General features: G+C 40.0%; 1 protein-coding gene across 3 annotated transcripts in view; it reads left to right on the top strand.

Annotated features, from left to right (window-relative positions):
- LOC139745709 (uncharacterized) overlaps window positions 1–18,214 on the top strand; it is a 509,563-nt gene that overhangs the window by 45,951 nt on the left and 445,398 nt on the right. Inside the window, exon 2 of one of the 3 annotated variants that reach the window (XM_071656152.1) lies at window positions 2,962–3,398. The exons of 1 other annotated variant lie outside the window; for it this stretch is intronic. The gene's annotated coding sequence lies outside the window, so the exon portion shown is untranslated. Of the gene's footprint in view, window positions 1–2,961; window positions 3,399–18,214 lie in introns of those variants that run through there. One more of the 3 variants, XM_071656155.1, reaches the window with a different exon arrangement.

Genomic DNA, 18,214 nt, shown 5'->3' with positions numbered 1-18,214 from the left:
AAGTATTTCTCACATACATTCTTCAAAGCAAACACCTGATCCACACATCCTCTACCACTTCTGAAACCACACTGCTCTTCCCCAATCTGATGCTCTGTACATGCCTTCACCCTCTCAATCAATACCCTCCCATATAATTTACCAGGAATACTCAACAAACTTATACCTCTGTAATTTGAGCACTCACTCTTATCCCCTTTGCCTTTGTACAATGGCACTATGCAAGCATTCCGCCAATCCTCAGGCACCTCACCATGAGTCATACATACATTAAATAACCTTACCAACCAGTCAATAATACAGTCACCCCCTTTTTTTTAATAAATTCCACTGCAATACCATCCAAACCTGCTGCCCTGCCGGCTTTCATCTTCCGCAAAGCTTTTACTACCTCTTCTCTGTTTACCAAATCATTTTCCCTAACCCTCTCACTTTGCACACCACCTCGACCAAAACACCCTATATCTGCCACTCTATCATCAGACACATTCAACAAACCTTCAAAATTCTCACTCCATCTCCTTCTCACATCACTACTTGTTATTACCTCCCCATTAGCGCCCTTCACTGAAGTTCCCATTTGCTCCCTTGTCTTACGCACTTTATTTACCTCCTTCCAGAACATCTTTTTATTCTCCCTAAAATTTAATGATACTCTCTCACCCTAACTCTCATTTGCCCTCTTTTTCACCTCTTGCAACTGTGACTGTATTGTTGACTGGTTGGTAAGGTTATTTAATGTATGTATGACTCATGGTGAGGTGCCTGAGGATTGGCGGAATGCGTGCATAGTGCCATTGTACAAAGGCAAAGAGGATAAGAGTGAGTGCTCAAATTACAGAGGTATAAGTTTGTTGAGTGTTCCTGGTAAATTATATGGGAGGGTATTGATTGAGAGGGTGAATGCATGTACAGAGCATCTGATTCGGGAAGAGCAGTGTGGTTTCAGAAGTGGTAAAGGATGTGTGGATCAGATGTTTGCTTTGAAGAATGTATGTGAGAAATACTTAGAAAAGCAAATGGATTTGTACGTAGCATTTATGGATCTGGAGAAGGCATATGACAGAGTTGATAGAGATGCTCTGTGGAAGGTATTAAGAATATATGGTGTGGGAGGCAAGTTGTTAGAAGCAGTGAAAAGTTTTTATCGAGGATGTAAGGCATGTGTACGTGTAGGAAGAGAGGAAAGTGATTGGTTCTCAGTGAATGTAGGTTTGCGGCAGGGGTGTGTGATGTCTCCATGGTTGTTTAATTTGTTTATGGATGGGGTTGTTAGGGAGGTGAATGCAAGAGTTTTGGAAAGAGGGGCAAGTATGAAGTCTGTTGTGGATGAGAGAGCTTAGGAAGTGAGTCAGTTGTTGTTCGCTGATGATACAGCGCTGGTGGCTGATTCATGTGAGAAACTGCAGAAGCTGGTGACTGAGTTCGGTAAAGTGTTTGAAAGAAGAGAGTTAAGAGTAAATGTGAATAAGAGCAAGGTTATTAGGTACAGTAGGGTTGAGGGTCAAGTCAATTGGGAGGTAAGTTTGAATGGAGAAAAACTGGAGGAAGTAAAGTGTTTTAGATATCTGGGAGTGGATCTGGCAGCGGATGGAACCATGGAAGCGGGAGTGAATCATAGGGTGGGGGAGGGGGCGAAAATCCTGGGAGCCTTGAAGAATGTGTGGAAGTCGAGAACATTATCTCGGAAAGCAAAAATGGGTATGTTTGAAGGAATAGTGGTTCCAACAATGTTGTATGGTTGTGAGGCGTGGGCTATGGATAGAGTTGTGTGCAGGAGGGTGGATGTGCTGGAAATGAGACGTTTGAGGACAATGTGTGGTGTGAGGTGGTTTGATCGAGTAAGTAACGTAAGGGTAAGAGAGATGTGTGGAAATAAAAAGAGTGTGGTTGAGAGAGCAGAAGAGGGTGTTTTGAAATGGTTTGGGCACATGGAGAGAATGAGTGAGGAAAGATTGACCAAGAGGATATATGTGTCGGAGGTGGAGGGAACGAGAAGTGGGAGACCAAATTAGAGGTGGAAAGATGGAGTGAAAAAGATTTTAAGTGATCGGGGCCTGAACATGCAGGAGGGTGAAAGGAGGGCAAGGAATAGAGTGAATTGGATCGATGTGGTATATCGGGGTTGACGTGCTGTCAGTGGATTGAATCAGGGCATGTGAAGCGTCTGGGGTAAACCATGGAAAGCTGTGTAGGTATGTATATTTGCGTGTGTGGACGTGTATGTATATACATGTGTATGGGGGTGGGTTGGGGCCATTTCTTTCGTCTGTTTTCTTGCGCTACCTCGCAAACGCGGGAGACAGCGGCAAAAAAAAAAAAAAAAATATATATATATATATATATATATATATATATATATATATATATATATATATATATATATTTTCCCTGGGGATAGGGGAGAAAGAATACTTCCCACGTATTCCCTGCGTGTCGTAGAAGGCGACTAAAAGGGAAGGGAGCGGGGGGCTAGAAATCCTCCCCTCTCGTTTTTTTTTTTTGTTTTTTAATTTTCCAAAAGAAGGAACAGAGAAGAGGGCCAGGTGAGGATTTTCCCTCAAAGGCCCAGTCCTTTGTTCTTAACGCTACCTCGCTAACGCGGGAAATGGCGAATAGTATGAAAAAAAAAAAAAATATATATATATATATATATATATATATATATATATATATATATGATAAGGAGCAGGTTGAAAAAATATAAGATAAACGCAAATAATTATCTGAAAAAGATAAAGTTTTAGAAAAGATAATGTAGACCAAAATATTTTGGTAAAAAAGATGAGGCAAATCTCTTTTTTTGCCTTTTTGTTGTTGTTGTTATTGTTGTTTATATTTCAAGAAACTGATTCTGAGATGTTTCGTTATTCGTCATTCTACCCCTTCACCTTTATGCGAAAAATCCTCAATTCACCTGCCAACATTTTTCTTTTACGAAATGATACCCGTTTATCACAGCTGTAACGAGAAATAATAGTCAAAGCCATAGTCAAGTGAGGGTTTCGGATGAGAGAAGCCAGAATCAATTGAAGATTTCGGATGAGGGAAGCCAGAGTCAAGCGAAGGTTTCGGATGAGGGTAGCCAGAATCAATTGAAGGTTTCAGATGAGGGAACCCAGTCTGGTGGTTTCGGATGAAAGTATACAGAGTCAAGTTGTCGGATGAATGGAAGCTACTATCAAGTGATGGTTTCGGATGATGGGAAGCCAGAGTCAATTCAAGGTTTTGGATGAACGAAAGCCAGAATCAAATCAATGTTTAGGTGAGGGAAGCAAGAGTCAAAGTAAGGTTTCGGATGATGGAACGACCAGCTGACAGACGTAAACATTAAGATCCAAATGGGATCGTGGCGGGTCCTATCAACTAAAAACATTTCTTCCATATATTCAAATCAGGTTAGTAAATTGATTAATACTTCCTACAGTTTCAAAGATGTAGATTAAGATAAAATGTCTATCTTTGCTTGCCATTATTAGCTTTAGATATTGATTGATATAATTTTAGTTTATTATTTGAGCTGGGGTTATAACTATGATTAATGTATGTTACGGGGAGGGAGTTTTACACTCGTGTTGCCCTGTCTCTTAACCTTGTACAAATGTACCATGTCCTTATTCCTATTTATGTATTTTCACTTGAGTGACAAAAAACTCCCTCTAACATACAAATAGTTTCCACCCTAGTCTGTCTCAGGCCCACTCCAGTAATTGGAGGCAGTTACTTTAATTCCTCAAATAAAAAGATGCGAATGTTCTAGTTTTGGGAATTTAGATATCTTATGGAAACATGATTTTGTACAGAAAATTAGAAATTCTGGGTAGGATTTTTGTTAGATTTAATGCTTCTAATCCCTTGATGAACTGACTGCAAGGAGGATTATGAAGGATAGGGAAAATGTACACGCTAACGTTGACACAAGAAACAGGATATGACAGACTTAGATTAAAAGAATGTAAGACTAAAGATGTTCAGATAAGCATTGTTAGATTATTATGCAGATTATTGGATATCATATTCATATTTGGAAACATTATAAGAATTTCTTGTTGCATAAAGCTTGCATTGTTATCATGTCTGTACATGATGGAGGTAAGCAGTACTCAGACGAAAGATATGGGCAGAAAGAAACTGTGTATCATTTTATGGTAAGAAAATGCACACGGTATGAACACTCGCATAACAAAATAAAAAAGTAGGCATATTCTTAGGTATGTATTTTTATTCATCTTGGAAAATAAACCCTTTTTATTTTGTGTATGATAATCTAGGATCAATTTCTATAAAAGTGTCATGGTGTTACCCACATATGATAATCTAGGATCAATTTCTATAAAAGTGTCATGGTGTTACCCACATATGATAATCTAGGATCAATTTCTGTAAAAGTGTCATGGTGTTACCCACAACCTATCTAAAGGCTCCTGCAGCTCAGGGCTGCATTGCTTCCAGGAGAAGGGAAACATAGACTCATTATGGATAAGATGTTCTATAACAACTATATTTCCAATGATACTGTTTTGTCAAAAGTAACTTTTTACTCTCTGTGTAACCTCAAGCAAGCAGAGTTTGGTGTCGCCACTCCTTTTTATTCATTTGCCCAGAATTATCCCTCTTATTCATGGTGCTTCTCGCTGTCAGTGAGAAAAGATAAATCGGTCCTTTGCAGGTATTTCTGTAAACACAAACTGTGTATAAAACCTTAAACATGAGTAGCCATTTCCCAAAGCTAGTATTGAAAAGGGGCTAAACTAGACTTGTATAGAAAGCTTGTCTAGTTGCTGGTGATATTAGAAATATATCAACATTAGATTTATCTGCTGCCAGGGATTGCAAGGCTTCTCACTTTGTCATTTTGTTGACATCTAGTTCCTGCTTCATGCTTAGTCATGTGTGAGAGGTACATTTTAACCAGAGTATTGAACATTAAGATGAATTTTTACAGCTTGAGAGGTTCATTGATAATTTCATAAATTTTGCTTTTTTATAAGTGTGGGAAAAAGAGTGAAAGGAGAAAGTTGAGAGTTATGCAAATGAAAAAACTAAATGAGATTTAAAAGGAGATACAGGAGGGAGAGACAAAATTATTTGAGTTTGAATAAAAATGGGGGTGTTTTAGATACCTGGGGATGGACTTCTTAGCAGATGCAACTATGTGATGTGAAGGGAACCATGAGATGAAAGAAGGTTCATAGTTCCTTGGTGCATTGAGAAGTTTGAAGAGGTCACTGTCTGTGATGACAAAGATGAGTATATTTGCTGATGTAGTTCTGGTGGTGCTGTATGGAGACAAGTCGTGAGGCATAACATAAATAGAATGTACCGAGGGGGTGAATGTGTCAGAAATTAAATGGTTGAGGACAGTATGTGGTGTGAGGAGGGTTAATCAGGTAAGAAATGAGAGGGTAAAAGAGATGTGATATTAAGAAGATTATGATTGAGGGAGCTGAAGAGGGTGTGCTGAATTGGTTTGGACATATGGAGAGGATGAATTAGGAGAGTCTGATTAAGAGTATTTGTGACAAATTAGAGTGAACAAGGAGGAGGAGATGAAGGAGAAGATGGAAGAATGGAGTGAAAGACACTGAGTCATCAGGGCCTGTACCTGTAGGTGAGTGTGAAGCCTGCTTGGGACTGAATGAATTGGAATGATGTGGTGTACTATGGATGATGTGCTGTTAGCAGGATGAGCCAGGGCACATGGAGTAGTTAGCAGAACCATGAAAAGGTCTTTATAGCTTGGTTGTGGATTAGGGACTCTGAGTTTAATGCATTATATGTAATAGTGAGACAGTGTATGTGAGCACATGAGACCAATTTTCATCTATTCCTGGCACTACCTTGCTAATACGGAAAATAGTTAACAAGCATGAAAAAAATTAACCTTCATTATTTCCCTGACATACGACTATTTATGATCCACAAATGTCATTTTGTTCTCCAAACAGTGTACTAGTATTGCAGAACAGAATCACTCATTACCCATAACAGAATCACTCATTATCTGAAGCTGATTGTGATGTATGACATAATTGAACTTTTAACCAATATCAGTTTGGGAGCATGATTTGGAAAATTGTATTTTATTAAATGTTAGATAGGTGATAGAACTGAGGGTTTTGTATGTTTAGGAATTTGTGGGGTTGATTGATATAAAAGTAAGCAATACACTCTTGAAATATCAACAGAACCCACAGAAACCTCATTAAACCTCCCCTAATAGTTGAAGTGGGAGTAGAAATATACCAACATTAATTCTATATTCTGCTGGGAGTGTATGACGAGTCACTGGATCATATATTCCTTGACATCCTAAGCCATTTGCATAATGCTTAGTATGGATGGTTCTTGGCTTTTAACCAGTAACAGTTGTGGAACTTGATTTTGATCATTATCTTTTACTGGACTCCATTAGGTAAAGTGATAAGAGTGAGGGTTTCTAATGTTCAGGGGAGTATGAGGATAGGTAATAGAAAGTAGATAATACATTCATAAAATAACAACAGAGCTCAGAGAAATCTTACATAACCTTACCTAGTGGTTGAAGCAATGATGGAAATTCATACTTTATTCATACTTGTTTGGCATTTCCTGTGTTAGCTAGGTAGTGCCAGGAACAAATGAAGAGAAGCTGCATTCACTCATGTCCATTCTCTAGCTGTCAAGAGTAATGCCCTGAAACCACAGCCCTCTATCCACAACCAGGTCCCACAGACCTTTTTATGGTTTCTCCAAGTGACTGATAGCACATCAACCCCTGTATACCACATTGTTCCAGTTCACTTTATCCCATGCATACCTGTCACCCTCCTGCATGTTCAGGTGCTGATCATTCAAAATCTTTTTCACTCTATCCTTCTCTCTCCAGATTGGTTTCCTCCTAATTGTCCCTTCCACTTTTGACACATATATCCACTTTGTCAACCTAGCCTAACCCATTTTCTCTGTATGTCTAAACCATTTCAGTACTTCCTCTTCAACTTGCTCACCCACGCTCTTCTTATAACCACACCTCACCTTTTAATGCCTACTCGATCAAGCCACCTCACACCACATATTGTTCTCAAACATTTCATACTCACTGCACATCCTCATCTACAGCCCATACCTCAAATCCATACAGCATCATTAGGCATACTATACCTTCAAACATACCCTTTCTTGCTCTTCCACACTTTCATCATTGCTCCCAAAAACCTTTACCCCTTCACCTACTCTGTGACTTGCTTCCACTTCTATGGTTCTGTATGCTGCCATGTGCACTCAGGTATTTAAAACACTTCACTGTCTCCAAAGTTTCTCCATTTAAACTCACACCCTAACTGACCTGTCCCTCTGCCCAACTAAACCTAATAACCTTGCTTTTATTCAAATTTAGTCTCAACTTCCTGTTTTCACTTACTCCCCAGATTTAGTCACCAATTTCTGCAGCTTCTCAGTCAAAGCTGCCATCACTACTGTGTCATCAGGAAACAAAAAATGATTCACTTCCTGGGTCCCCTTCTCTCTCTCAATGACCCTTGCATGTACCTCCCTCACCACTTCATCCATAAACAATTTAAACATCCATAGTAACATCACATACCCCTGCCACTTACCTACCTTCACCTAAAATCACTCGATCTTCTCTCCCCTTACTGGTGCACACCCTTCATACTCTCGATAAAAGCTTCTTAATTTCCCTAGTACCTCTCCTCCTTCACCATATGTTTGTAAGACCTTCTGCAAAGCATATCTGTCAGCCCTGTCATATGCTTTCTCCACATCCATGGATACCATGTACAAATTCTTCTGTTTTCTCTAAGTGTTTCTCTCACACATTCTTTAAAGCAAACATCCTCTACCATTCCTGAAACCACATTGTTCTTCCCCAGTCTGATACTTTGTACTCTCCCATACAGCTTAACAAGTATACTCAACAAACTTATACCTCTGTCGTTTGAACACTTGCCTTTGTCTCCCTCATTTTTATACAGTGGCAGTATGCATACATTCTGCTAACCCTCAGCCACCTCACCATTAACCATACATTCACTGAAAATTCTAACTAACTAATCAATACACAGCCACCCCTTTTCTTAAGAAAATGGATGACAGTAATATCCACTCCTTGTCACATTTTATCTTAAGCAAGGCTTTCACTGCCTCTTCTCTCTTCACCAAACCACTTTTCATGACTCTATTACTTCACATACCTTCCTGACCCAAATGCCCTACTACCTTCAAAATACTCACTCCATCTCCTCCTCACCTCATCATTACGTAACTGTTACCACTTCCCCATTTGCCCCCTTGACTGATATTCACATTTATTCTTGCTTTTGCACTGTTAACCCCTTTCCAAAGCATAGTATTATCCCTGAAATTTCCTGATACTAATTTAACCCTACTTCTTATTTGTCCTCTTTTTTTTTAACCCTTACATCTTCAAAACCTCTTGCCACTTTTCTTGTTCATCTTCCAGTTATTTGCATTTTGTCCCTGTAAATGCTGCTCATATATCTCTTTTCTCTTGGAAGCAACTTTACTTCATCATTCCACCATTCACTACATTTTCTTACCTGTCCACCTCCCACATGCCACACACTTCTCCCACACATGCCATCACTGCTTCCCTAAATACACTGGTCATCAGCTAATTTTCATCACACATAGCTTGTGGTGCATGTGATGTAGTTTTGGGTACTGATTTCTGAACCTTTGAGCAGTGTCTGATGAACAAGGAAAGTGCTTCCATCAAGACATCATTGCAATGGAGCATTGATACCAGGGTTTCTGGAATGAAGGAATGCTTGCAAGTTAAAGCTGGATGTCATACAGGGACGAACCTGAGCTAGAGCACCATAGGAGGTCCAAAGCTCAGTGCTTTTAGCTTGTGAAGAGTGCCATAGATTAAAAGCTCTACCTTTTCAGCTTGTCCTTCTGGAAAGTATCTTCTTTGTATACCTTCTACCTTGGAGTGCTAAATTTCTGCAAGAAATAGTTTGAACTGGTACAAAGCTTATCATTTTACCTTTGCTCATCCATCATGGAGCTCCAGTTGAACTGAAAAACTATGTATCAGTAGAAAGAGAATGAGACATGTTTTACTGAAATGGACTAAAAATCTCTAATCTGCATCGTAAATAGGTTTAGAAAAGTTACACTGCATCCTTGATGAGAGAAAAAGTTTAATTTTATTGACCAGTGATATCTTCCATTCCATACCCACTCCTAGCTTCATTTACTCTCACCTTTTGCAGTTCTACATACAGTCTCCTGACATTTCTTCACATGCTCGCTTTCATCACCCTTTTCTCATGCATACTGTTTCTTCTTTTCCAAAAATCTCTACAAATCTTCACCCTCACCTCTTCCAGCTAATGATCAGACATCCCACTAACTGTCCCTCTCATAATAGTCACATGCAAGAATTTTTCTTTTGCATGCTTATCAATTAGTATTTGATCCTATATTGCCCATTTACCATTTTCTCCATTCATATCCATGTATTTAAGTATGTTCATCTTTTTAAACCAGGTATTCCCAATCCCAGCCCCTTCTCAGCATACAACTTCACATGCCATCCACCATTTCCATTCATTGTATTGAATTCCCCATGCCCTATTACTATACTGCAACTGCCACATTACTCCCCTTTGCATCTAAATCACTGATACCCAATCACTTGCATCAAACTGCTGCCACACCTGCTTAGCTGCTCCCAAAACACTTGCCTTTCATCATCTTTCTTCATAAGACCAGCTGCATAAGCACTAATAATCACCCATCCCACAATCCATTTTCAGATTTACTCAAATCAGTCTGGAGCTCATATCCCCACACTCTCACACATTCCCACATCTGCTTCAGGAATAACTGCTTCCCCATCCATAGCTTTTCCCCTTGCAACATCCCCTAACATTACCCACAAGTCATTCCTAAATCATTCTTCCCCTTTACCCTTGAGCTTTATTTCACTCAGCCACAACATCCAAGTTCCTTTCTTCAAACATACTATGTATCTCTCCTTTCTTACACATTCCAGCCAGAGCCTGTTCCATCTCATGGAAATTGATATACAAGATGAGGATGGGACTTTCAAGCTCCCCACTCCCATTCATTCCTCTTAGTTGCCTACCCCAACACATACAGAATACAGAGGTAAAATACTTTCTTCCCTACCCCAGGGATAATAGAAATATTTTTCATACGTATTCGCCATTTCCTGCATCAGCGAGGTACCATTGAGAACAGAGGACTGAGCCTAACAGGGAAAAATCCTCTCTTGGCACCTTCTATGTTCCTTCTTTTGGAAAATGGAGGAAGTATTCTTTCTCCCCTATCCCCAGTGATAATAGAAATATTTATTTTATCTATTTATTATACTTTCTTGCTGTCTCCCGCATTAGCGAGGTAGCGCAAGGAAACAGATGAAAGAATGACCCAACCCACCCACATACACGTCTGCACACGCACATACCTATACATTTCAGCGTATACATATATATACATACACAGATATATACATATGTACACGTTGCAAAGGATCACAATTTTGCGTGTGATCAAGTATTCCTATGAGTCCACAGGGAAAATGACACATGATAAGTTCCAAAATGCACTTTCGTGTAATAATCACATTATTAGGGGAGAACAAGAGAGAAATATAAGTCAGTTGATATACATTGAAGAGATGAAGCAAGGACGTCTCTTCGATATATATCAACTGACTTATATTTCTCTCTTCTTGTCCCCTGATGATGTGATAATTACACGAAAGTGCACTTGGGAACTTATCATATTTCATTTTCCCCATGGACTCATAGGAACATATATACACATATACATAATTCATACTTGCTAACTTTATTCATTCCCGTCACCACCCCACCACACATGAAATGACAACCCCCTCCCCCCGCACACGTGTGAGGTAGCGCTAGGAAAAGACAACAAAGGTCGCATTTGTTCACACTCAGTCTCTAGCTGTCAAGTATAATGCACTGAAACCACAGCTCCCTTTCCACATCCAGGCCCCACAGAACTTTCTATGATTTACCCCAGAGGCTTCACATGCCCTGATTCAATCCACTGACAGCACGTCGACCCCGGTATACCACATCGTTCCAATTCACTCTATTCCTTGCACACCTTTCACCCTCCTGCATGTTCAGGCCCCGATCACTCAAAATCTTTTTCAGTCCATCCTTCCACCTCAAATTTGGTCTCCCACTTCTCTTCGTTCCATCCACCTCTGACACATATCCTCTTTGTCAGTCTTTCTTCACTCATTCTCACCATGTGACCAAACCATTTCAATACACCCTCTTCTGCTCTCTCAACCACACTCTTTTTATTACCACACAACTCTCTTACCCTTTCATTACTTACTCGATCAAACCACCTCACACTACATATTGTCCTCAAACATCTCATTTCCATCACATCCACCCTCTTCCGCACAACCCTATCTATAGCCCACACCTCGCAACAATATAGCATTGTTGGAACCACTGTTCCTTCAAACATACCCATTTTTGCTTTCCGAGGTAATGTTCTCGCTTTCCACACATTTTCCAACGCTTCCAGAACCTTTGCCCCCTACCCCACCCTGTGCCTCACTTCTGCTTCCATGGTTCCATTTGCTGCCAAATCCACTCCCAGATATCTAAAACACTTCACTTCCTCCAGTTTTTCTCCATTTAACCTTACCTCCCAATTGACTTGTCCCTCAACCCTACTGTACATCTAATAACCTTGCTCTTATTCACATTTACTGTCAGCTTTCTTCTTTCACACACTTTACCAAACTCAGTCACCAGCTTCCATGGTTTCTCACCCGAATCAGCCATCAGCACTCTATCATCAGCGAACAACAACTGACTAACTTCCCAAGCCCTCTCATCCACAACAGACTGCATACTTGCCCCTCTCTCCAAAACTCTTGCATTTACCTCCCTAACAACCCCATTCATGAATAAATTAAACAACCATGGAGACATCATGCACCCCTGCGGCAAACCAACATTCACTGAGAACCAACCATTTTCCTCTCTTCCTACTTGTACACATGCCTTACATTCTCGATAAAAACTTTTCACTGCTACCAGCATCTTGGCTCCCACACCATATACTCTTAATACCATCCACAGTGCATCTCTATCAATTTGATCGTATGCCTTCTCCAGATCCATAAATGCTACATACAAATCCATTTGTCTTTCTAAGTATTTCTCACATACATTTTTCAAAGCAAACACCTGATCCACACATCCTCTACCACCTCTGAAACCACACTGCTCTTCCCCAATCTGATGCTCTATACATGCCTTCACCCTCTCAATCAGTACCCTCCCATACAATATCCCAGGAATACTCAACAAACTTATACCTCTGTAATTTGAACACTCACCTTTATCCCCTTTCCCTTTGTACATTGGCACTATGCATGCATTCTGCCAATCCTCAGGCACTTCACCATGAGTTATACATACATTAAGTATCCTCACCAACCAGTCAACAACACAGTCACCCCCTTTTTTGATAAATTTCACTGCAATACTATCCAAACCCACTGCCTTGCTGGCTTTTTCATCTTCCACAAAGCTTTCACTACTTCTCTGTTTACCAAATCATTCTCCCTGACCCTCTCTCTTCACACACCACCTCGACCAAAACACCCTATATCTGCCAATCTATCATCAAACACATTCAACAAACCTTCAAAATACTCACTCCATCTCCTCACATCACCACTACTTGTTATTACCTCTCCATTAGCCCCCTTCACCTATGTTCCCATTTATTCTCTTCTCTTACGCACTTTATTTACCTCCTTCCAAAAGATCTTTTTATTCTCCTTAAAATTCAATGATACTCTCTCACCCCAACTCTCATTTGCCCTCTTTTTCACCTCTTGCGATAATTTTGTCTGCTACTGGGAGGTGCATGACCACTCACTGGGTCACAGATTTGTTGATAGTTCTCAGTTATGGGTGCTTGTCTAGGATGTTAAGCAGTAAGAGAAATCTTGATTGCATGGAAGGTTAGTTGAGGTTTTTTACAGATTTTGTTGAATTTTGCAGTTATATTACTTTTACATTGATTGACCCCACATTTTTCCTGATATACGACTACAGCTTAGATATCATGTTTTGGTTCATGTCCCCCAATTGGTATTGCATTCTCTAAACAGTAAACTGGCTTAGCAGAGCAAAATCAATCAGTATCCAAAGATAACAGTAATGCAGACCTAAATAAGACTTTAATGTAATAGTAATGAGGGTCATTTATGTCAGGGAAAATTTGATGTTAATTGATGTAAAAGTAGGTAATCTTGTGAAGTATCAGTATTACTTGTAAAGACTCCTTACCTTATCCAGTAAGTGAAGTGGTAGTAGAAGTATAACAACATTGCATGGCTGCTTAATGTGTTCTCTTATTTTTTGACTCTGTGCCTTTTGCACAGTGTTCAGTTATAGATGTGACTCGTGTATTTCTACTACAGTATTCAATGTTGAAATGCATCTCAACCACTATGGAGATTAAGTGGGGAATTTATAGGTTCTTTATTTATTTATTTATTTATTTTGCTTTGTCGCTGTCTCCCATGTTAGCAAGGTAGCGCAGGGAAACAGACGAAAGAATGGCCCAACCCACCCACATACACATGTAAATATATACACGTCCACATACGCAAATATACATACCTATATACCTGAACGTATACATATATATACACACACAGACATATACATATATACACATGTACATAATTCATACTGTCTGCCATCACCAACCTGCCACACATGAAATAACAACCCCCTCCCCTTCATGTGCGCGAGGTAGAGCTAGGAAAAGACAACAAAGGCCCCATTCGTTCACCCTCAGTCTCTAGCTGTCATGTAATAATGCACCGAAACCACAGCTCCCTTTCCACATCCAGGCCCCACAGAACTTTCCATGGTTTACCCCAGACGCTTGACATGCCCTGGTTCATTCCATTGACAGCACGTCGACCCTGGTATACCACATTGTTCCAATGCACTCAATTCCTTGCATGCCTTTCACCCTCCTGCATGTTCAGGCCCCGATCACTCAAAATCTTTTTCACTCCATCTTTCCACCTCAAATTTGGTCTCCCACTTCTCCTTGTTCCCTCCACCTCTGACACATATATCCTCTTGGTCAATCTTTCCTCACTCATTCTCTCCATGTGCCCAAACCATTTCAAAACACCCTCTTCTGCTCTCTCAACCACACTCTTTTTATTACCACACATCTCTCTTACCCTATTATTACTTACTCGATCAAACCACCTTACACCACATATTGTCCTCAAACATCTCATTTCCAGCACATCCACCCTCCTGCGCACAACTCTATCCATAGCCCATGCCTCGCAACCATATACCATTGTTGGAACCACTATTCCTTCAAACATACCCCTTTTTGCTTTCCGAGATAATGTTCTCGAACTTCCACACATTCTTCAACGCTCACAGAATTTTCGCTCCCTCCCCCACCCTATGATTCACTTCCGCTTCCATGGTTCCATCCACTGCCAAATCCACTCCCAGATATCTAAAACACTTCACTTCCTCCAGTTTTTCTCCATTCAAACTTACCTCCCAATTGACTTGACCCTCAACCTTACTGTACCTAATAACCTTGCTCTTATTCACATTTACTCTCAGCTTTCTTCTTTCACACACTTTACCAAACTCAGTCACCAGCTTCTGCAGTTTCTCACATGAACCAGCCACCAGTGCTGTGTCATCAGCGAACAACAACTGACTCACTTCCCAAGCTCTCTCATCCATAACAGACTGCATACTTGCCCCTCTTTCCAAAACCCTTGCATTCACCTCCCTAACAACCCCATCCATAAACAAATCAAACAACCATGGAGACATCACACACCCTTGTCGCAAACCTACATTCACTGAGAACCAATCACTTTCCTCTCTTCCTACACGTGCACATGCCTTACATCCTCGATAAAAAATTTTTTCACTGCTTCTAACAACTTGCCTCCCACTCCATATATTCTTAATACCTTCCACAGAGCATCTCTATCAACTCTTATCATATGCCTTCTCCAGATCCATAAATGGTACATACAAATCCATTTGGTTTTCTAAATATTTCTCACATACATTCTTCAAAGCAAACACCTGATCCACACATCCTCTACCACTTCTGAAATCACACTGCTCTTCTCCAATCTGATGCTCTGTAAATGCCTTCACCCTCTCAATCAATACCCTCCCATATAATTTACCAGGAATACTCAACAAACTTGTACCTCTGTAATTTGAGAACTCAACCTTTGTCCCCTTTGCCTTTGTACAATGGCACTATGCAAGCATTCCGCCAATCCTCAGGCACCTCACCATGAATCATACATACATTAAATAACCTTACCAACCAGTCAACAATACAGTCACCCCCTTTTTTGATAAATTCCACTGCAGTACCATCCAAACCGGCTTTCATCATCCGCAAAGCTTTTACTACCTCTTCTCTGTTTACCAAATCATTTTCCCTAACCCTCTCACTATGCACGCCACCTAAACCAAAACACCCTATATCTGCCACTCTGTCATCAAACACATTCAACAAACCTTTAAAATACTCACCCCATTTCCTTCTCACATCACCACTACTTGTTATCACCTCCCCATTAGCGCCCTTCACTGAAGTTCCCATTTGCTCCCTTGTCTTACGCACTTTATTTGCCTCCTTCCAAAACATCTTTTTATTATCCCTAAAATTTAATGATACTATCTCACCCCAACTCTCATTTGCCCTCTTTTTCACCTCTTGCACCTTTCTCTTGACCTCCTGCCTCTTTCTTTTATACATCTCCCACTCATTTGCATTATTTCCCTGCAAAAATCATCCAAATGCCTCTCTCTTCTCTTTCACCAATAATCTTACTTCTTCATCCCACCACTCACTACCCTTTCTAATATGCCCACCTCCCATGCTTCTCATGCCACAAGCATCTTTTGTGCAAGCCATCAATGCTTCCCTAAATACATCCCATTCCTCCCCCACTCCCCTTACGTCCTTTGTTCTCACCTTTTTCCATTCTGTACTCAGTCTCTCCTGGTACTTCCTCACACAAGTCTCCTTCCCAAGCTCACTTACTCTCATTACTCTCTTCACCCCAACATTCTCTCTTCTTTTCTGAAAACCTCTACAAATTTTCACTTTCGCCTCCACAAGATAATGATCAGACATCTCTCCAGTTGCACCTCTCTGCACATTAACATCCAAAAGTCTCTCTCGCGCGCCTATGAATTAAAATGTAATCCAATAACGCTCTCTGGCCATCTCTCCTACTTACATACGTATACTTATGTATATCTCTCTTTTTAAACCAGGTATTCCCAGTCACCAGTCCTTTTTCAGCACATGAATCTACAAGCTCTTCACCATTTCCATTTACAACACTGAACACCCCATGTATACCAATTATTCCCTCAACTGCCACATTACTCACCTTTGCATTCAAATCACCCATCGCTATAACCCGGTCTCATGCATCAAAACCACTAACACACTTATTCAGCTGCTCCCAAAACACTTGCCTCTCATGATCTTTCTTCTCATGCCCAGGTGCATATGCACCAATAATCACCCATCTCTCTCCATCCACTTTCAGTTTTACCCATATCAATCTAGAGTTTACTTTCTTACACTCTATCACATACTCCCACCACTCCTGTTTCAGGAGTAGTGCTACTCCTTCCTTTGCTCTTGTCCTCTCACTAACCCCTGACTTTACTCCCAAGACATTCCCAAACCACTCTTCCCCTTTACCCTTGAGCTTCATTTCACTCAGAGCCAAAACATCCAGGTTCCTTTCCTCAAACATACTACCTATCTCTCCTTTTTTCTCGTCTTGCTTACATCCACACACATTTAGACACCCCAATCTGAGCCTTCGAGGAGGATGAGCACTCCCCTTGTGACTCCTTCTGTTTCCCCTTTTAGAAAGTTAAAATACAAGGAAAGGATGGTTTCTAGCCCCCCATTCCCGTCCCCTTTAGTCGCCTTCTATGACATGTGAGGAATGCGTGGGAAGTATTCTTTCTCCCCTATCCCCAGGAATAAGGGAGAATTGTATTACGGACCTACTTTTGCTCTTATCAACCTTACATTTTTCTTGGTATACTACTATTGCCCTTTTGAATATTCTTCGGTAAGATATGATGGTCAGAGTCATGTCCTGCAGCTGTAATTGTATACCTTTAGCAGAACACTGAAAAAGAAACAAACGATTTGATATTATGTGTAAACCTACAATCTATGCACGATAAAAATCTTCAAATTTGAGTAGATAGTTAAGGTGAAAAGTATAGTGGACACATATGGGAGTGCAAACACATGGAATGAAATCAGAACCATAAACACATATTGGGTAAGCCTTAGACTGGAACTTTAGGTCAGTGATTTAACTTAGGAAAATGGCAAAATAGTGTAAACATGTAAAATGATGTAAACTAACATGTTTTGTAGTTTGTAGTGTCTAAAAAGGAACACAAATGTGAAAACTGCCTCACTTGCCTAAATGTAGCTGAGAGAAAAAATATGATTGAATTTTGATATGAAAACCATTGGTTATGTACCTCTGGGAAATGCTATCAAGATCATGATGCTCCAAAACCATACACTTCACAAATTTCTGGTTAACAATGAGATGAGATGCACTATGAATTCAAGGGTTCACTCCTAAAGAATTATAGAAAGTTTATATAGAAAAATATTATTACATAGAGCCAACTGCATTGAAGTTTGAAGGGCTGTTTAACACTAAAAGCTGGTTATGAGTTTCAAATCCATCAAAAGTTGTGAATATAATCATTTCAAAATTTGGATAAAAGTATGTGCTGTTGACATTGTCTGACTATGTTGAAGTCGCAGTCATTTCATGTTCCACTAGTGTTCTTCATTTCTTTTGTGTTAGAACTAGGTGCAATTGTTAATGTCTGCTTTTAGAAAGTCAATTTTTTCAGTGCTAAAAGTATGTGAAACGATTAGTATCTTATTCTAACCAATCAACAAAAGATTATTACCAAACCTTTGTCTTACTCTTTCATTAGTTATTTGATCAAACCACCTCACACCACATGTTGTCCTCAAACATTTTATTCCCAACAAATTCACCCTCCTTCACATATTCTCATCTATAGTCTATGCCATGCATGCATACAAATTGTTG

This window comes from Panulirus ornatus, chromosome 62 (genome assembly GCF_036320965.1).
Source record: "Panulirus ornatus isolate Po-2019 chromosome 62, ASM3632096v1, whole genome shotgun sequence".
Classification (NCBI taxonomy): Eukaryota; Metazoa; Arthropoda; class Malacostraca; order Decapoda; family Palinuridae; genus Panulirus; species Panulirus ornatus.
Note: the sequence above shows the minus strand (reverse complement) of the source record. Positions and strands in the feature narration are given on the sequence as shown.